This window comes from Eptatretus burgeri, chromosome 18 (assembly GCF_056783735.1).
Source record: "Eptatretus burgeri isolate ZD-2024b chromosome 18, Ebu_testis_v1, whole genome shotgun sequence".
Lineage (NCBI taxonomy): Eukaryota > Metazoa > Chordata > Myxini > Myxiniformes > Myxinidae > Eptatretus > Eptatretus burgeri.
Window position 1 is genome coordinate 30013501 of NC_140978.1, and position 17226 is coordinate 30030726.

The window sequence follows — 17226 nt, forward strand, 5'->3', positions numbered from 1 at the left end:
GAGCGCTGACGCCCACCATTTTTTCGAGAGCCCAGGTTGTCATGGTTACGGTGGGCAAGTGGGACGAGGTGAGCTTGGGGGGACTTTGCGCCCACCGAGACAGGCTGCAGATATAAAAAGAATTGGAGGTCTGTTCTGAGAGAGAAGAAAGCAAGAAGAAAAACGAGCAAGAAGCAGGCAATCGAGCCAAAAAGAAAGCGAGAGTTGAATTGCGCGAGGGAAGAAGCAAGCCAGAGAGGAAGCATGCAAGCGAGGAAGCGTGCGAGTGAGCGTGTAGGTGTCTGACCAGCGCCGACACCGAGAAAATTCGTCCTTCCCAGTGCTTGAGCAAGCGAGCGTGTGTTGCGCGTGTGGGTGTGAGCAGCGCGGACAACGAGTAAGGCACGGGTCGGTCACCGAGTGAGGCGTGGGTCAGTCACAGACCGACCGTGTGGGTCACTGGACGTCACCAGTTTCGCCGCGACAGACGAACTTGGTGCCCCCCCCCCCCAGACATCGACTGGCGTTCAAGACTGTTCGAGAGTGGGTGCACGGCAAGGCACCACCGAAAACCCTCCACCACCTACGCCTCTCTCCTTCACAACCAACAACCGCACCACCTGTGAACACTGAACGTCGGGCTCTCTCGGGCCCGTTCGGCGATTGGTGCCAAAAGCACCGAGCCGCGAGCGCGAATGGCGGCTTATCCGAGGGGAAAAAGCGGATCAGAAATGCTTCACGCCCACTTCTCCTCCGTCCAATTGGCGAGCGCAGGGCGGTTTGGCGCCGCCTCCAAGCGTGTGTATGTGAAGTCCGTATATGCAAATTTTAGGATCAGGAGAGGTTCACGCCCATTTTTGCCCGACCAATGGCTTACCGGGGGGGGCGTGGCCCCACCTCCCATTGCGTTCTAATCCTAAAATTTGCATATACGCTTCTCCTGCGCCTATAAAAAGGCGAGCGCAAGGCGAATTAAAAGAGTGGCAAAGTCGAGTCGGTCGGGTGAGGAGAGTGCGGAACTGAGAAGAGTTGCAGGAAGAGTTGAGTTCTGGAGTTGCCTGGAGAGGGTCGTCGAGAAGTGGCTGTTGGGGACGCGTTGCGTTGCGTTGGTGAAGTTGAGGCGAGTGCGCGCGGTGGAACTGCAGGCAAGGGAGCTCGGGTCCGAGGCAAGAAGGATGACGGTCGGCGACGAGGTTGCAGTGTGGGATCGCTCGTCTCGTCGCGGGACCCAAGCCAGCCAGCCACTCCCCTCCCCCAGGGCATCAACAATCTCCTTTTCCCCGCGCTGAGATAGTGCAAAAGCAGGCCATGTTCCCACCCCCCCCCACCCCCCTCACACGTGGTGCCAACGAAACCCGCCAAGGAGCATGGAGTCGGGGCACAGCCGCGCGGCCACATTTGCGGCTCGCCTGCCAACGCTTCACGAGGACGCGGGTACGACCCCCCCGGTCTCGCGGACCTGGCCGCTCCTCTAGGTCCCGCGCACATTTGGCCTACGGGCCTGTCTGCCTCCTTGTCTATGAGGGTGGCTTCTTTCCTTTGCTTTTGTGTAAATGTGTGTTGGCGCCATCTGTAAAGTAAAACTGTGTAAGTGTTGCCGTGTGTGCGTGTAGTCGGTATTAACTCTGCGTCGTTGTTGATTTTATTGTTTTGGTTGCTTTATGTGCATTTTGACTGTATGGCTGTATATACGTGCTTTCCGTGTGCCGGGAAATAAATGTGCATTGTGTGAACTGTTTTCCCGTTTCGCTTCGTCTTTTCTCTGATTGAATCTCCATCCTGTTTCACGTAAAGGGTTGGTAGTGGGCTAAAAGACGCCCAATAATTAATCGGAACCATCGAGGTTGACGATAACACCGCTCGGTTATCCCGATAGTACGGAACAGGTCGCTTAAAGTGGCCCGTGTCCGAAGTCGACCTGCGGCGAGGTGCGATCGCCCGGTCTACCCTCCGTGTGGGTACTTAGGTAGGTCGAATTTGGCGAACTACCCTATCCCACGCGGGGGGCCGATTGGCACGATCATGGTGAGGCCGAAAGGCCCACCCATGACTTGCTCCCGGCGTTGGTCCGAGAGGGTCACGACTGAATTGTCCGTCCGGTGGGCGACGTGCCGCGATTCGAGTTACGTGGCCGTTCGCACGCCTGCGGGCGCGAATTCGCAACAATATATATGTATATGTATATATTGCTGCGGGCCAGGGGGTCGGGTGAGAAGACCACTCGGTGGGGGAAGCTATTTCTTTCCCCACCAGGCTCCCCGGAATTGTAGGCCATTGCACATGGATAATTCCGTGACACGGCGGGTCGCTTAACCGACCGTGGACGCCAATAACTCAACCGTGTGACCTAAGGTCCTCCCATCCATGGGTTAATCGGGTTACCTAATTAATCAAGTGATATAATTACCGGTGAACATGCCCTCGGTCCGCCTTTTCCGAACCGGATCACTCTACCGGATCGGATGCAGCAGAGTGACACTGCGAAGGATGTACCGGCTAAAAGGAATGCATCATTGGGAATAAAGTCTCTGCAAAAGGCCATGTCACACCTTGACCATTTAGCCAGCATATGCCAACGTATGAAAAATTTGTCTAAAACGCTGGCACACATCGAATACGTTATGGGTAAGTTTGGTATACGTCGTAGTACGCTGGCATACCTCGTAGTACGTTGGCATACGTCGTAGTACGCCGAGCTGTCGACAAATTTTAACATGCTTGAAATTTTTCGACGTATGCCAGCGTATGACTCACATGTTCAGCATACGCTGGCCATAAATTGTAGGCACGTTACGCGATCGTTGACACACGTCACTTGTAAGTTACTCATAAGTCGAAACACGTCAAGGTAATGATTAGCGTCAGTGTTCCAGACTCCATGGTTTTTTTTTTTTTTTCTTTCTTCGGCATGACGGTGATGTTGACACTTTGATTTATAGTGCGGTTATAATATAATTAATAGGCTGCCGCTCAACGAATTAAATCATAACCGCACTAGAAATCGAAGTGTCAACATCACCGTCATGCCGAAGAAAAAAAAAAAAACCATGGAGTCTGGAACACTGATGGGTTCCTCCTGTGTGAACCCCATTTTTATATACCAATTCCCCTATACGCTGCCAATACGCCATTATACGGTAGCTGTAAGTTAGTAACACGTTCATTAAGTTCTGTGGTCGCCTGGAAGATATCAAATACATCTACATACGTCAATATGCGTTGGAGATACATTACACATAGGTTCAAAGCACGTTACTCATAGGTTAGAAATAAGTTTCGGGTACGCTAAACATGTAAATAAGATTGGGGGGGGGGGATTAGGAGATGTACCCCTCCGCACCATCCATCCCCTCGCTGTCGTTGTGGGCCGCTGGACCCACTTTGGTTATAGATCGCTGAACTCTGGGGAGGCCATCCTGAGGCTTCGTTGGGCCTCGACACAGGACGCTAGCTCTCCCTTGTTCCCCTCCGGGAAGGGAACGTAGGGTTTGGGAGTAGGCTAGGTTGACAGGATAGGTTAGCCAGACAAAGACGATAAAGGGGGTTAGGGAGACAATTATAATAGGGAAATAAAAATAATAAAGACATAGAGAGGCTAAATTTTGTTGTGTTTTGTGGAAAATTAAGGGAGTGGGTATGGACAGAGACAGGCAAAGGCGATAGAGTGGGGGGAGACAGTAGGCTTGGTCCGAGCCCGCCTTCAGAGCGGCCGGCACCACCACACTCCCTCCAGACATGATGGAACCACAACAGAGGCCGGCCAGCTTCACCTGCCGGCCTGTTGTGCTGCAGCCACCTGTTCTGCATGGGCCTGCCTTGCCATGCCTCATTTGCCTGCCTCTACCATGACCCCATGCCTGCGAGGCCTTGTTTGCATTTGTCCCCGTGTCCATCCATCACCATGTGCGCCAGGATCATCCAGTTTTGCAAGGACTGCTCTGCAGGCAACCCGTGCATTCATCATGTTCATTTTTGTTTTGCGGCCATCTCCATCCATTCCCCTGCACCAAGGATTTTGAAAGGACTTTTACCTTTTCCCCTTTCACAGAACACAGGTCCTGTGCCATGGTTAGTGTAATGTAATGGATAAGTTGAACCACACCTGCATGTTTGTTTTATCACCGGCAATTTTAGTTAAGTTGTCCAAATGAGTCTGAGAGTTTGTTTAGTTAGTAACGCAGCGCATTAGGTTATTTATTTTTGGGACACGTATAATGAAATGTCGCACTCAGGGATCCGAAGGTAAAACATACGAGGGGAAAACTTACACATGCTGGTCACACGAAAATTTGACGAATCGGGACGAGTCTGTATAAAGAGGAGGGGGTCGTGTTACGAATTTGAGAATTCGATTGCACACAACATTCAGGTTCCTTTAGTCAGTTATGTCGATAAGTGCTTGTTCCCAAGATAGTTCACCTTCCATTGTTTAATGGGCAGAAATCGATTAAGTGCGCTGCGTGATTCAATTTAATAGTGAGGGAGCGATCATAACACAATGGGGATGCCCCTCCCCCTCTTCTGCGAAGAGGAAGAAGAGCCCACCCGTCCCGTGATTCATGACGTCAACAACTCCTTCCCATCCGTGGTTGAGCGGGGGATGGAGCACGAGGGCATGAGTCACGCCGGGAGCGGGGGAGCGGGCGGATAGGAATAAAAAAGGGATACTCTGCTTTGTTCAGGGTGGTTCAGTAGAGCTTCGGCTTCTGCTTGGCTCGGGTTAGGGTTGAGGCTTTGAGTAAACTTCTAGCTTTGCTTGGCTCGGTAGGCTTTTTAAAGAGCTGCTTTGTTTGGAAGAGAGTTGAGCCGGTTGCTCGGCTCGAGCTGCTGCTGGTGGTGGCTTCTCTGGCTTGGTTCGTCGAAGAGAGTCGGCTGCTTTTGTTCATCGGAAGAGAGTTGAGCTGGTTGATTGGCTAGCTCTTCTTGGTTCGTGGAGCTCTTTGTTCTCTATTTGGTTCCCGGCTTGGTGCGACTCATCGGCCTCATCTTGGAGGTGGTTCCTCGGGGAAGCGGCGCATCGACGGGAAGGATCGGTGCCTTGTCTCACCAGCACGTGTTGAGAAGCGCAGGCAGATTCGCTGGAGCTCGGGAAGGATCACGGCTCACGGCGATTGGGTCCAGCTCGCTCTTGCTGGAGCCCGGGTCTGAACAACTTGAAGACCACACGAGGTGGAGAGTTTGGAGATAGGTCCTGGGTTTCAGCTCACCTGTCCTCCGAGCTGGAGCCCGTTATTAAAGGACTCAGCTACCATTTCTTGGGTGGGTGTGTGTGTGTGCGTACGTGTGCCCGTGGGCCCATGTCTACTAAGTAGTATAAACTGTTAAGTGATTGTGTAGAACGGTTGTCGTTCTCCTGTCATGCGTGTTGGCCTTGTATAATTGCATACGTGTTTTGCCTTGTTTAATTGCATACGTGCATGCCTGCATACATACTTTATTACAATAAATGTCCTTGTGTGAATGTAAACCTGTTCGTTGCGTCCTTTCCCTCCATTGAACCGCCGTATTGCATTTGGAATAATAGATGGTTTTTAAATAGCCGATAATAGAATCGGGTCCAACGGGGCCTCGCGATAATACCCTGCTCGGTTTCCCCAAAACAAAGTGAGCTGCTTAAACGGCTCGTTTCAAGCAGGTCCCGTTGAGGTACAGTCTCTCGGTAGTCTGCTCGCGCGATTAATTAGGTATATCGACAATTCGGTGATTGACCCTGTAACGCGGGTAGAGTGTTGACTCGGCTGTGGTGTGCTCAAAACACACCCGTAGCGGGATTCTGGCATTTGATCCGGAAGGCTGTGACTAGATTGTCCATTCGGTGGGCGAGAGCGGCCACCATTTGCTAGAAGCGGTTGTCCGCACGCCGACGGGTCGAAATCTACAACCATATATACAGTGGGGAGAACAAGTATTTGATATACTGCCGATTTTGCAGGTTTTCCCACTTACAAAGCACGTCGAGGTCTGAAATTTTATCATAGGTACACTTCTACTGTGAAAGACGGAATCTAAAACAAAAATCCTGAAAATCACATTGTATGATTTTTAAATAATTAATTTGCATTTAATTTCATGAAATAAGTATTTGATCACCTACCAACCAGTAAGAATTCCGGCTCTCACACACCTGTTAGTTTTGTCTTTAAGAAGTCCTCCCATTCTCCACTCATTACCTGTATTAACTGCACCTGTTTGAACTTGTTATCTCCATAAAAGACAGCTGTCCACACTCAATCAATCAGACTCCAACCTCTCCACAATGGGCAAGACCAGAGAGCTGTCGAAGGACATCAGGGACAAAATTGTAGACTTGCACAACGCTGGGATGGGCTACAGGACAATAGGCAAGCAGCTTGGTGAGAAGGCAACAACTGTTGGCGCAATTATTAGAAAATGGAAGAAGTTCAAGAGAACAGTCAATCTCCCTCGGTCTGGGGCTCCATGCAAGATCTCACCTCATGGAGCCTCAATGATCATGAGAAAGGTGAGGGATAAACCCAGAACTACACGGCAGGACCTGGTCAATGACCTGAAGAGAGCTGGGCCCACAGTATCAAAGAAAACCATAAGTGACACACTACGCCGTCATGGATTAAAATCCTGCAGCGCACGCAAGGTCCCTCTGCTCAAGCCAGCGCATGTCCAGGCCCATCTGAAGTTTGCCAATGACCATCTGGATGATCCAGAGGAGGAATGGGAGAAGGTCATGTGGTCTGATGAGACCAAAATAGAGCTTTTTGGTTTAAACTCCACTTGCCGTGTTTGGAGGAAGAAGAAGGATGAGTACAACCCCAAGAACACCATCCCAACCGCGAAGCATGGAGGTGGAAACATCATGCTTTGAGGATGCTTTTCTGCAAAGGGGACAGGACGACTGCACCGTATTGAGGGGAGGATGGATGGGGCCATGTATCGCGAGATCTTGGCCAACAACGTCCTTCCCTCAACAAGAGCATTGAAGATGGGGCGTGGCTGGGTCTTCCAGCATGACAACGACCCGAAACACACAGCAGGGCAACTAAGGAGTGGCTCCGTAAGAAGCATCTCAAGGTCCTGGAGTGGCCGAGCCAGTCTCCAGACCTGAACCCAATGGAAAATCTTTGGAGGGAGCTGAAAGTCTGTGTTGCCCAGCGACAGCCCCGAAACCTGAAGGATCTAGAGAAGATCTGTATGGAAGAGTGGGCCAAAATCCCTGCTGCATTCTGTGCAAACCTGCTTAAGAACTACAGGAAAAGTCTGATCTCTCTAATTGCAAACAAAGGTTTCTGTACCAAATATTAAGTTCTGTTTTTATGATTTATCAAATACTTATTTCATGCATAAAATGCAAATTAATTATTTAAATATGATACAATGTGATTTTCAGGATTTTTGTTTAAGATTCCGTCTTTCACAGTTGAAGTGTACCTATGATGAAAACTACAGACCTCTATGTGCTTTGTAAGTGGGAAAACCTGCAAAATCGGCAGTGTATCAAATACTTGTTCTCCCCACTGTATGTATGTGTATATATATATATATATATATATATATATATATATATATATATATATATATATATATATATATATATATATATATATATATATATATATATATATATATATATATCTCTTTACCATGTGGTGCTTTTCTCGTTGCCGCATTTCATTGACTTTTTCTACACCACATGGGATTTTTCCCTTTCCACGTGGGACTTTTCACTTTCCACACGGGACTTTTCCCTTTCCATCTAAGACTTTTCTCTTTCCAAGTGGGGCTTTTCTCTTTCCACCTGGGACTTTTCCCTTTCCACGTGGTGTTTTTCCCTTTCCACGTGGGACTTTCCCCTTTGCCATATGCAGGGTGTGATTTGTAAAATATCCAGTGCGGTTCCGGGGGGGGGGGGTTGGAGGATAGGGATAAAATGACAGACATAGGTTTTATTTGTTAATTCTGAATTTTACAATGTTTGAGCTATACATAACAATTGCAACATAAAGCTGAAAAGTCACCTTACACTTAAAATATAGAGCTAATAGCAGGAGTAACCAGCATTGCCGGGTCCCTCCCCCCACCCATTCCTCTCCATCCTCCCACCCTTTCTCCTCCCACATCCCACTCACCTCTTTCTCCTCCTAACCCCTCCCTGCAGACTCCCACTGCTTCCCTCTCTTCTCCCACACCAGCCCTTTCCAGACTCCCACCCAACCCTTTCCTATCCCTCCTCCCACCTCACCCCTTCCCTTGCCTGCTTTCACCCAATCCCTTCCCCTCGCTCCTCCCACTCCACCCCTTCCCCTGTATCCTCTCACCTCCACCCTTCCCGTCTCTCCTCCCACAAAACAATTAACAGATTTTTTAACGTTTGGGAAAAACAAATAATTAAAAGAAAAACCAGCGTTTGATTCCTACCGACCTATTGTTATTGATCGGGCGGTGGCAGGATTCGCACCCCACTCTCTTGACAGCCAAATGTTGAAGATTCGGCGTGACTTAACAGCACCGCCGTCTCAGGGGTTATAACGCCGGCTGGTTCAGCACAGGTCTCGGGTTACGCGCCTCAGGTCATGATACCAAATTACACCTGTGCCTTGCCAGTTGGGGAAATAGTCCCCGGTTACAGACTGGGTTTGTCAGAGACCGAGCGAAGTCTGCCAGTCCATAACCATTTTGGTTTTAAATACAAATCGGGCGAATTGTTCCTCAGCACGGCACAAATAAACTCAATGCAGCAACTTTCATATGAATCAGCCATATTTATTGGGGACACAGTGGGGAACACGAAAAGCAAAATATTCATGAAGGTTATAATTAATCTATAACCCACTCTTAACTAGGGAGCTACGGATTACGGGTTTTGAATGGAACCTTAGCGAGATAAACCTTAGACAACATGCAGACAACATGCAGACAAGACAGAATACGTGGTGATGCCTCATGGACGAGGGGAAAGTGTCAAAGGCACGAATGCAGCTCGTGAGAAGCCGATGTCAACGGATTCGAGCGCCCAAGCTCGAACACGCCGCGTGGCAAGATGGAGTCGTCGTCCTTTTGTCGCACTGCTCAGTCACCAGCCTCAGCGCGTTCAGCCCCCGTAAGGTCGACGGCACAAGAACGGAAGATCCACGGTGTGCTCCAGCTGGCTGTTCACAATTTCCAACATACAAATCCAGGCCTGGCCTGCTCACCAGACTAGGCCAAATCGGGGTGTTGGGCTCCGCAGGTGGATCGACGGGACCACAAGACGTGTCGAGCAGCGCAGTGAGTAGGGACAGTCAGAGGCTCCGTCACTGGACTCCGGATGAACCCGTCGATGACCTCCTCACAAAAGTCGATCGCTGACTCCCCCCATGCAGTTCCTCCTGCCTTCCTGGGGCTCGCTCCTCTCACGAAAGCCAATCTCAGACTCACCAAGCAGCCAGCCTCTTTTTACAGCTGATCGCAGACAGACACAGCCGTCCCTTCCACAGCCGATCATGACTCGACACTCAGGCAGTTACTCCCTTGCCTTCCCGGCGCTCGCTCTTCTGGACACTCCCCCGGGGACCCGTGATTGGTCCATCGCTCGAGATTGCAGCTGTCCTCCACTAATCGGCTGCTGACACGTCTCGCCGACCGACACTCTCAGAGTGCTGGCGGGGCTAGTTCGGAGAGGGGAAGGAAAAAGAATCAAGGCGCCTCCCGGTACACCACCAATGTACGAACACTGGACAGTCGGCTACACCTCCCGACACACATGTAATGTTCAATTACTGAACAACCTGGCTAAATACGCATTTAAGGGGGGATCTGGGCTAATCCTGTATTTAATAACACACAAAGGGCCCATTTCCACAACACTACCCCCACCTTTCTCCCGAGTCTCTCCCGAGCCTCCATTTGGGGCAGCCCACGGTAATGGCCCTGTCTAACGTACAGCACCGATCTCCCATTTACTCTAACCCACAATATGGGAAGCACTTAACTCCAAAAACAAGTGTCACAGTAAGATTGGCATGTCCCTATCCTAGTGTGTCGGATCACGAATCCAACAAACAAATTCACACTCTATGCACACCACTTAACATTCTAATTATGGATTTGAACGGGAGGGCATTCAATTTTACTTTTAACACCAATATTTGCATAGGAGCAGGACATTCAAAGGTTCAAAGTTCTTTAATGTGTTCGCTCCTTCATGCCCCCTCCCAGCAGTATTGCCCATTCACACCTGAGGGTTTCCTCACTTCATGGCCCTATTGGCCTCTCACCAGGTGAGTTCAGTCGGCCCAGTGGTCTAATCTCACAGAGAGTTCTTCGGCCCACTGAGCCCACAATATGGCATGAATTTTCGGCCGCAACGGCCCACAAAATGGCATGAATCTTCAGCCGCAACGGCCCACAAAATGGCATGAATCTTCGGCCACAACGGCCCACAAAAATGGCATGAATCTTCGGCCGCAACGGCCCACAAAATGGCATGAATCTTCGGCCGCATTGGCCCACAAATAGCATGAATCTTCGGCCGCAACGGCCCAGAAAATGGCATGAATCTTCGGCCCATATGGCCCACAAAAGCACTTTGGCCTCAATGGCCCACAAAAATGCTTCGGCCCATATGGCCCACAAAATGACTGGCCCATATGGCCTACTCACGAGCAGCAGCAGGCAACAAGCCCTGCATTGGATAGCAGCTGGCACAGCAATGGTGGCACGGTGATATCGATGGAAAACAAATGCAGTTTGGAGGCATTCTTGAGGGCGCAAGTGGGTGTGATGTCCTCAGACCAGGTGAGATGAAGTTTACCCTGTACCTTCCTTGCCTGACTTGTGTTTGGCAGGACTTGTTTTGGTATGGTCTTCCTCATACGTTCTTTTTTCTTTCTTTCTTTTTTTTATTTATAAGCAGACAGGATGGTGTGTTTCTCACTCAAACATTATCTTCGTGGGTGTGTGCTCATGACATACTGGTGGCCTCTCTGGCACTTAGAGAGGGTGACCTAGCCTGGCCCTTGTTAACAAATTTCCCCATCAACCTTACTCATACCAGGTGTAACGCATGAATGGTGCGGAGGAGAGTTCATCGAACTTAACCATTTACTTTTAGCTCTAAACAATGAAACAAACCCGACTATACTAGAATGATCCTAATGACCCATTTTTCCTGACCTGGCACACTGTTCCATTCTTTTAAACCTGGGCAAGGCCCTTATTTGTATTTTTTTGATTTGGTGGTTCTAGGCATCACTCGCTGGCTGGGAAGTATGACTACTAGTAGGCCTCTTTGCCTGCTTCCAATCGGGGGTGGAGGACACTCAGCGACCTCGGGGTTCACCTGAGCGTGCTTCTGGCGCTCCTAACTAAGGGGTACCTCTCTAGCCCCCATACTGTGCTCTCCTCGCACCCATACTGTGGTCTCCTAGCATCTATACTGTGCTCTCCTGGCACTAATACTGTGCTCTCCTGGCACCTCTGACAGCCTTCACCTGCCAGGAACCCCCAAAGCCCTGGTGCCCTCTCTCCTGACTCACCAACTTCCAATACCATGTCACACTCCCAGCCAGTACCACCATACCTTGGCCTGCACCTACCCCCAGCAGTCCGCCTGCACAATGGAACAGCAGCCAGAATCCATGTCAAATCCTCTAAGTCCCCCTAACCTACACTAACTTGGTTAGGAGACTCCTACCGACAGGGTACGTTGTTCGCACTCACTCTCCTCATTCGCACAATCACGCCATTCACCCCAAACACTTTAGTCATTCATTCCACAGTGCCACACACCCAGTCCACAATACCATCCAACACCTTTCACTTTTATGTGAAAACAAAAACACACCAGTCCCTCAGATCCCACTTGGTCATCAAATTTAACTGATACACTTTTTCATCAAACCCCAATCAATTTGTCACTACGTCCGTCGTCCGCTGGCCTCCTCCATATTGCCCAAATAGTATATTTCCAACAATTTAAACAAAACATCAAAATCTCTTCACCAGCCACATGGAACCTCTGCATGTTTCCAACCAGGCATTTCAGTCTTTCCTCAAACAAGCCACTCTTTGTTATCCCTTATGTCAGTCTCAATTTGCAATCATTCTCGATATAATTTTCAATCAAAATTTTTACTTCCCAATATGGCCTGCTTCTTCAGCGCGTTGGAAGGGGAGTGAGTGAACGAATCCCTCATTACCCATTACATGGCCCCGCCGCCTTTCCGCCACAGATCAAAGGGGTCACGTCTCAATTGGGGTTGTGGTCTACCCCCTCCTCTTCTCCAGGGTTCGTGGAAGTCAGGTATACCCCAATCGGGGGAGCGGCCTCCCCCTCTTCTCCAGGGTTCGCGGAAATCAGGCAAACCCCAATCAGGGGAGTGGCCTCCCGCTCTTCTCTCTAACTCCCTGAAGACAGATAAACCCCACTCAGCTAGCCGAACCCCTCGTATCCTCAGAGAGGTTTGAATACCAAGCGACACACACCAGTGCCACTTGCAACTCATCAGCGCTCTACCCCAAAGTTCCTGTGAGGCTGAGAGAGAAATTAACATCCAATTTCTAAAGCCTGCTCCTGGATGCAGCACCTCTAACTCTGTAAGAACCCATGCAGAGCTGTCCATTATGGTTTTTCTCCACTGTGTCAAGTTCTGTCCTGGTGGCATTTCTATTTCCCCTTGCACCTCTAACCTATTTCCTACATCACCACTCATTCCACACTCAGGACTCCCACACACAGCAGGATCCACCCATTCCAAGGATATATGTTCACATTCCACACATTCAACCTTGCCTGCGTACTGACTAACTGCCTCGCATTCCAGGGTTACATTCTCGACCGCCACGTGAGTACTCACACACGTTTCAGCCTTGGCAGCACACACCGGTGCTGTAGTCTGAACTGTGCGCTCACAGCATTCATTCACAGGCATTCCACACACACATTCAGGGATCAAACATACGTGCACCCCATCGGATAGAGTCTCCTCATTAAAATAAACTCCAATTCCTAACTTAAGCTCATCGTCCGCACCATGTATGCATGTGCCCTCGTACCTGCTCCGTTCCAGAGTCACCTCGGTCCGGTCGCTTCTCTCCAGCAGGTTGCTCATCATCGGTTCGTCACACTCCTCTGGGGCTGTCAGCTCCACATGCTGGACCTGCTCAAAATGTGTTTCATTCATCAACAACCCCGTATGCTCCCTCAATGTCTCCTTCACCAGGGTTTGCTCTAATTGTGGTTTCATCCCACGAGTGCTGTCAATCAAGTCCCGCACCACTAACATTCTTCCCTGTGGTGATGTCAGACATCCCACATTATTGTGCTGTTCTACTTCCTGGCTCCATTTTCCTTTCCATTTGAGTCATTCTTCCTCTCCGAGCCTTTTTAGTTGTTCGTTATCTTTCCGGAGTTTTTCCATCTCCGCGTACTCCAGCCTTGCTCTCTCCTTTAGTTGGTCAATTTCAAATTCATATTCTTTTTGTTTCCTACCCCACCATCTCTCTTGTTCTTCATTCTCCAATCTCGTTGTTTCCCTCAATTGGTTGATTTCCCTTTCCTGCTTCATTCCTTGTTCTTTCACCATCTCTGCGTCCTCCAACCTTGCTCTCTCCTTCAGTTGGTCAATTTCAAATTCATATTCTTTTTGTTTCCTACCCCACCGTCTCTCTTGTTCTTCCTTCTCCAATCTCATCGTTTCTCTCAATTGGTTGATTTCCCTTTCCTGCTTCATTCGTTGTTCTTTCACTACTCTTTCTTCCATCTCATTCTTTAATCTTGCTTTGGCTTCCAACTGTTCAATCTGCACAGTGTAGTTCCTTAGCGTTTCATTCTCCATTCTCTCTCTTTCCTCACTTAACATCCTCAGCTCGTTTTGTAATTCCCTCTCTTTGTTTTGGTGTTTCTGTAACTCAGAAGCTTTTTCCCATAATTCCTTGCTCATCTCCACACCTCTTTCACATTCTTCCTTCCTCATTTCGTCCATTCTCTTACCGTATTCTTTTAGTCGTTCCAGATATTTCTTTGTTCTTTCTATCTCCTGTTCTCAGATTTCTCTTATCTGATTGCCTGTTCTTACTTTTTCCTTCAGTTGTTGCAATTCCAAATCGTGTTCCTATTTTTCCTGTTCCAGCTTTGTTTTCCATTCTTCTTCCAAGTTCTCCCTATCCTGGGAGTTACTAATTTGCTCTTTCTCCATTAGTTTGTTCAGTTCGCACTTCTCATGCTCCAAGTTATGGGTACTCCACTCTACTTTCCTCATTTCTCCCTGTTGTTCCTTGAACTGTCTTGACTTTTCCAACAATTCTTCCTTCCTTTGCTCCAGATATTTCTCTCCTCTTTTTATCTTCTGTCCTCGGCTTTCTCTTATCTGATTGCCTGATCTACCTCTTCCTTCAGTTGTTTCAATTCCAAATCGTGTTCCGTTTTTCCTTTTCCAGCTTTATTTTCCATAATTTTTCCAAGTTCTCCCTATCCCGCGAGTTACAAATTTGCTCCTCCTCTATTCCTTTGTTCAGTTTGCTCTTCTCATGTTCCGACAACTCATGGGTAAACCACTCTACTTTACTCATTTCTCCATGTAGTACCTCGACTGTGTTGGCTAAGTCCTTTTCCAGCCCCCGAATTCGTTCCTGTGCATTGGACAATTGTTGTGACTTCCTGTGCACATAATTTTCCTGAACCTCGTCCGCGTGCCATTGTTCCTCGTCCAATCCAATCCGTAACTCCTCCATATAACTCTCATCACACCTCACCTGCACCAAGGCATCCCCCAATCGTGCCTGAAGCTCGCCAATGTACGCGTAGTCGTCCTGCATCGTTTGCCATGGTGCATGCCATGACCACGTGGTTTGAAACGGTGGGCGTGAGCCTTTTCTTCGTACTGTGCGGTTCGTTACGCTATTCATAGTAACCCTCTCCCGCTTTGTGTCGCACTGAGGTGGACCGCGCCGCTATTTTGTGACGCCATCTTTCTTTATAATTTCGACGTTTTACACCCAATCCGCTCAAAATAAAATCAAAGCGAATTTGGAATTTGCGAGCGACCTTTTTATTTTTCCCCGCGCCTCTCATAACCAATGTTTGAGGTGCGAACGACACCAGATGTTGTTGAATCGGTGTTCTGCAAATTTATGGAGGTGGAGGGGTTCACACCTCACTCCTGACTACCAGTGTTATAGATCGCGCGGTGGTGCGATTTGCATCCCACTCCTGACACCAGTGTTATAGATCGGGTGGTGGCGGGATTCGCACCCCACTCTCTTGACAGCCAAATGTTGAAGATTCGGCATCACTTAACAGCACCGCTGTTTCAGGGTTTATAACGCCGGCTGGTTCGGCACAGGTCTCGGATTACGCTCCTCAGATCACGATACCAAAGCACACCTGTGCCTTGCTAGTTGGGGAAATAGACCCCGGTTACAGACTGGGTTTGTCAGAGACGAGCGAAGTCTGCCAGTCCATAACCATTTTGGTTTTAAATACAAATCGAGCAAATTGTTCCTCAGCATGGCACGAATAAACTCAATGCAGCAACTTTCATATGAATCAGCCAGATTTATTGGGGACACATCAGGGAAAACGACACAAGCAAAACATTCACGAACGTTATAATTAATCTATAACCCGCTCTTAACGAAGGAGCTATGGATTACGGGTTTCGAAGGGAACCCCAGTGAGATAAACCTTAGACAACATGCAGACAACATGCAGACAAGACACAGAGTACTTGATGATCCCTCATGGACGAGGGGAAAGTGTCAAAGGCATGAATGCAGCTCGTGAGAAGCCGATGTCAACGGATTCGAGTGCCCAAGCTCGAACACGCTGCGTGGCAAGATGGCGGCGTCGTCCTTTTGTCGCACCGCTCAGGCACCAGCCTCAGTGCGTTCAGCCTCCGTAAGGTCGACGGCACAAGAGCGGAAGATCCACGGTGTGCTCGAACTGGCTGTTCACAAGGTCAAAAATACAAATCCAGGCCTCGCCTGCTCACCAGACGAGGCCAAATCGGGGTGTTGGGCTCCATAAGCGGATCGACGGGACCACAAGACGTGTTGAGCCGCGCGGTAGAGTAGGGACAGTCAGAGGCTCCATCACTGGACTCCGGATGAACCCGTCGATGACCTCCTCACAAAAGTCGATCGCCGACTCCCCCCATGCAGTTCCTCCTGCCTTCCTGGGGCTCGCTACTCTCATGAAAGCCCATCCAAGACTCACCAAGCAGCCAGCCTCTTTTTACAGCCGATCGCAGACAGACACAGCTGTCCCTTATACAGCCGATCGCAACTCGACACTCAGGCAGTTACTCCCTTGCCTTCCTGGCGCTCGCTCTTCTGGACACTCCCCCGGGGACCCGTGATTGGTCCATTGTTCGAGATTGCAGCTGCCCTCCACCAATCAGCTGCAGACATGTCTCGCCGACCGACACTCTCAGAGCGCTGGGCGGGGCTAGTTCGGAGAGGGGCAGGAAAAAGAAGCAAGGCGCCTCCCGGTACACCACCAATGTACGAACACTGGACAGCTGGCTTCACCTCCCGACACACATGTAATGTCCAATTACCGAACAACCTGGCTAAACATGCATTTAAGGGGGATCTGGGCTAATCCTATATTTAATAACACACTAAGGGCCCATTTCTCAACTCTATAACTTGCCTCGTCACTTCTATAAACTTATCATGTGTCATGTCAAAATTTGCCTTCTCATGGACTAATTCATCGATATGAATGAAATAAGTCATGGCCTGGAATCTAGATGGTCATCCTTGTCACCATGTAATGAATCTGGGGGTGCTCATTTACGAAGTGGAGTGCTTGCAAAGTGGCTTAAGCACTCAAGCAAGCACTCCAACAAAACCGTTGACAAAGAATGGCTAGCTTGGCAAGCCCTAGCCAGCTGCTTGGTAAATTAACACACACCTGGGCATCTCGACAGCATACAGTATGTGGAACAGATTACTAATCTGCTGACAGCCTGCACCTAAATGTGATTTGTCTTCCACTTTTCAAATGGACCCTGTCCTACACAGCCCCCAATTAATATGACCTACTTGTGGCTGGGTCTAATGTCGGGTTCATTACGGCCTACCTTTTCAGCCATGCTGCCAGGGATGCCTTCATCATGACATGCTTTTTTGTTTTTTCCTCAGTGGGTAACTTGCTGGGTGAATCTTGAAGTTGGTTCTTCTCTGGTTGTTTAAAAAATATGCAATTGATGTTTGCTGTCTCTTAATTTTTTTTTCTCCTGTGTGCACCATACACACTACATAGTGAAATCTTTTTGTAATGTTGGATCC

At 49.1% G+C, this 17226-nt stretch overlaps 1 pseudogene; it reads right to left on the reverse strand.

The window, feature by feature from the left end:
• Positions 1 to 15332, reverse strand: part of LOC147008813 (uncharacterized) — a 15336-nt pseudogene extending 4 nt beyond the window's left edge.
• Between the last annotated feature and the right edge of the window lie 1894 nt (positions 15333 to 17226).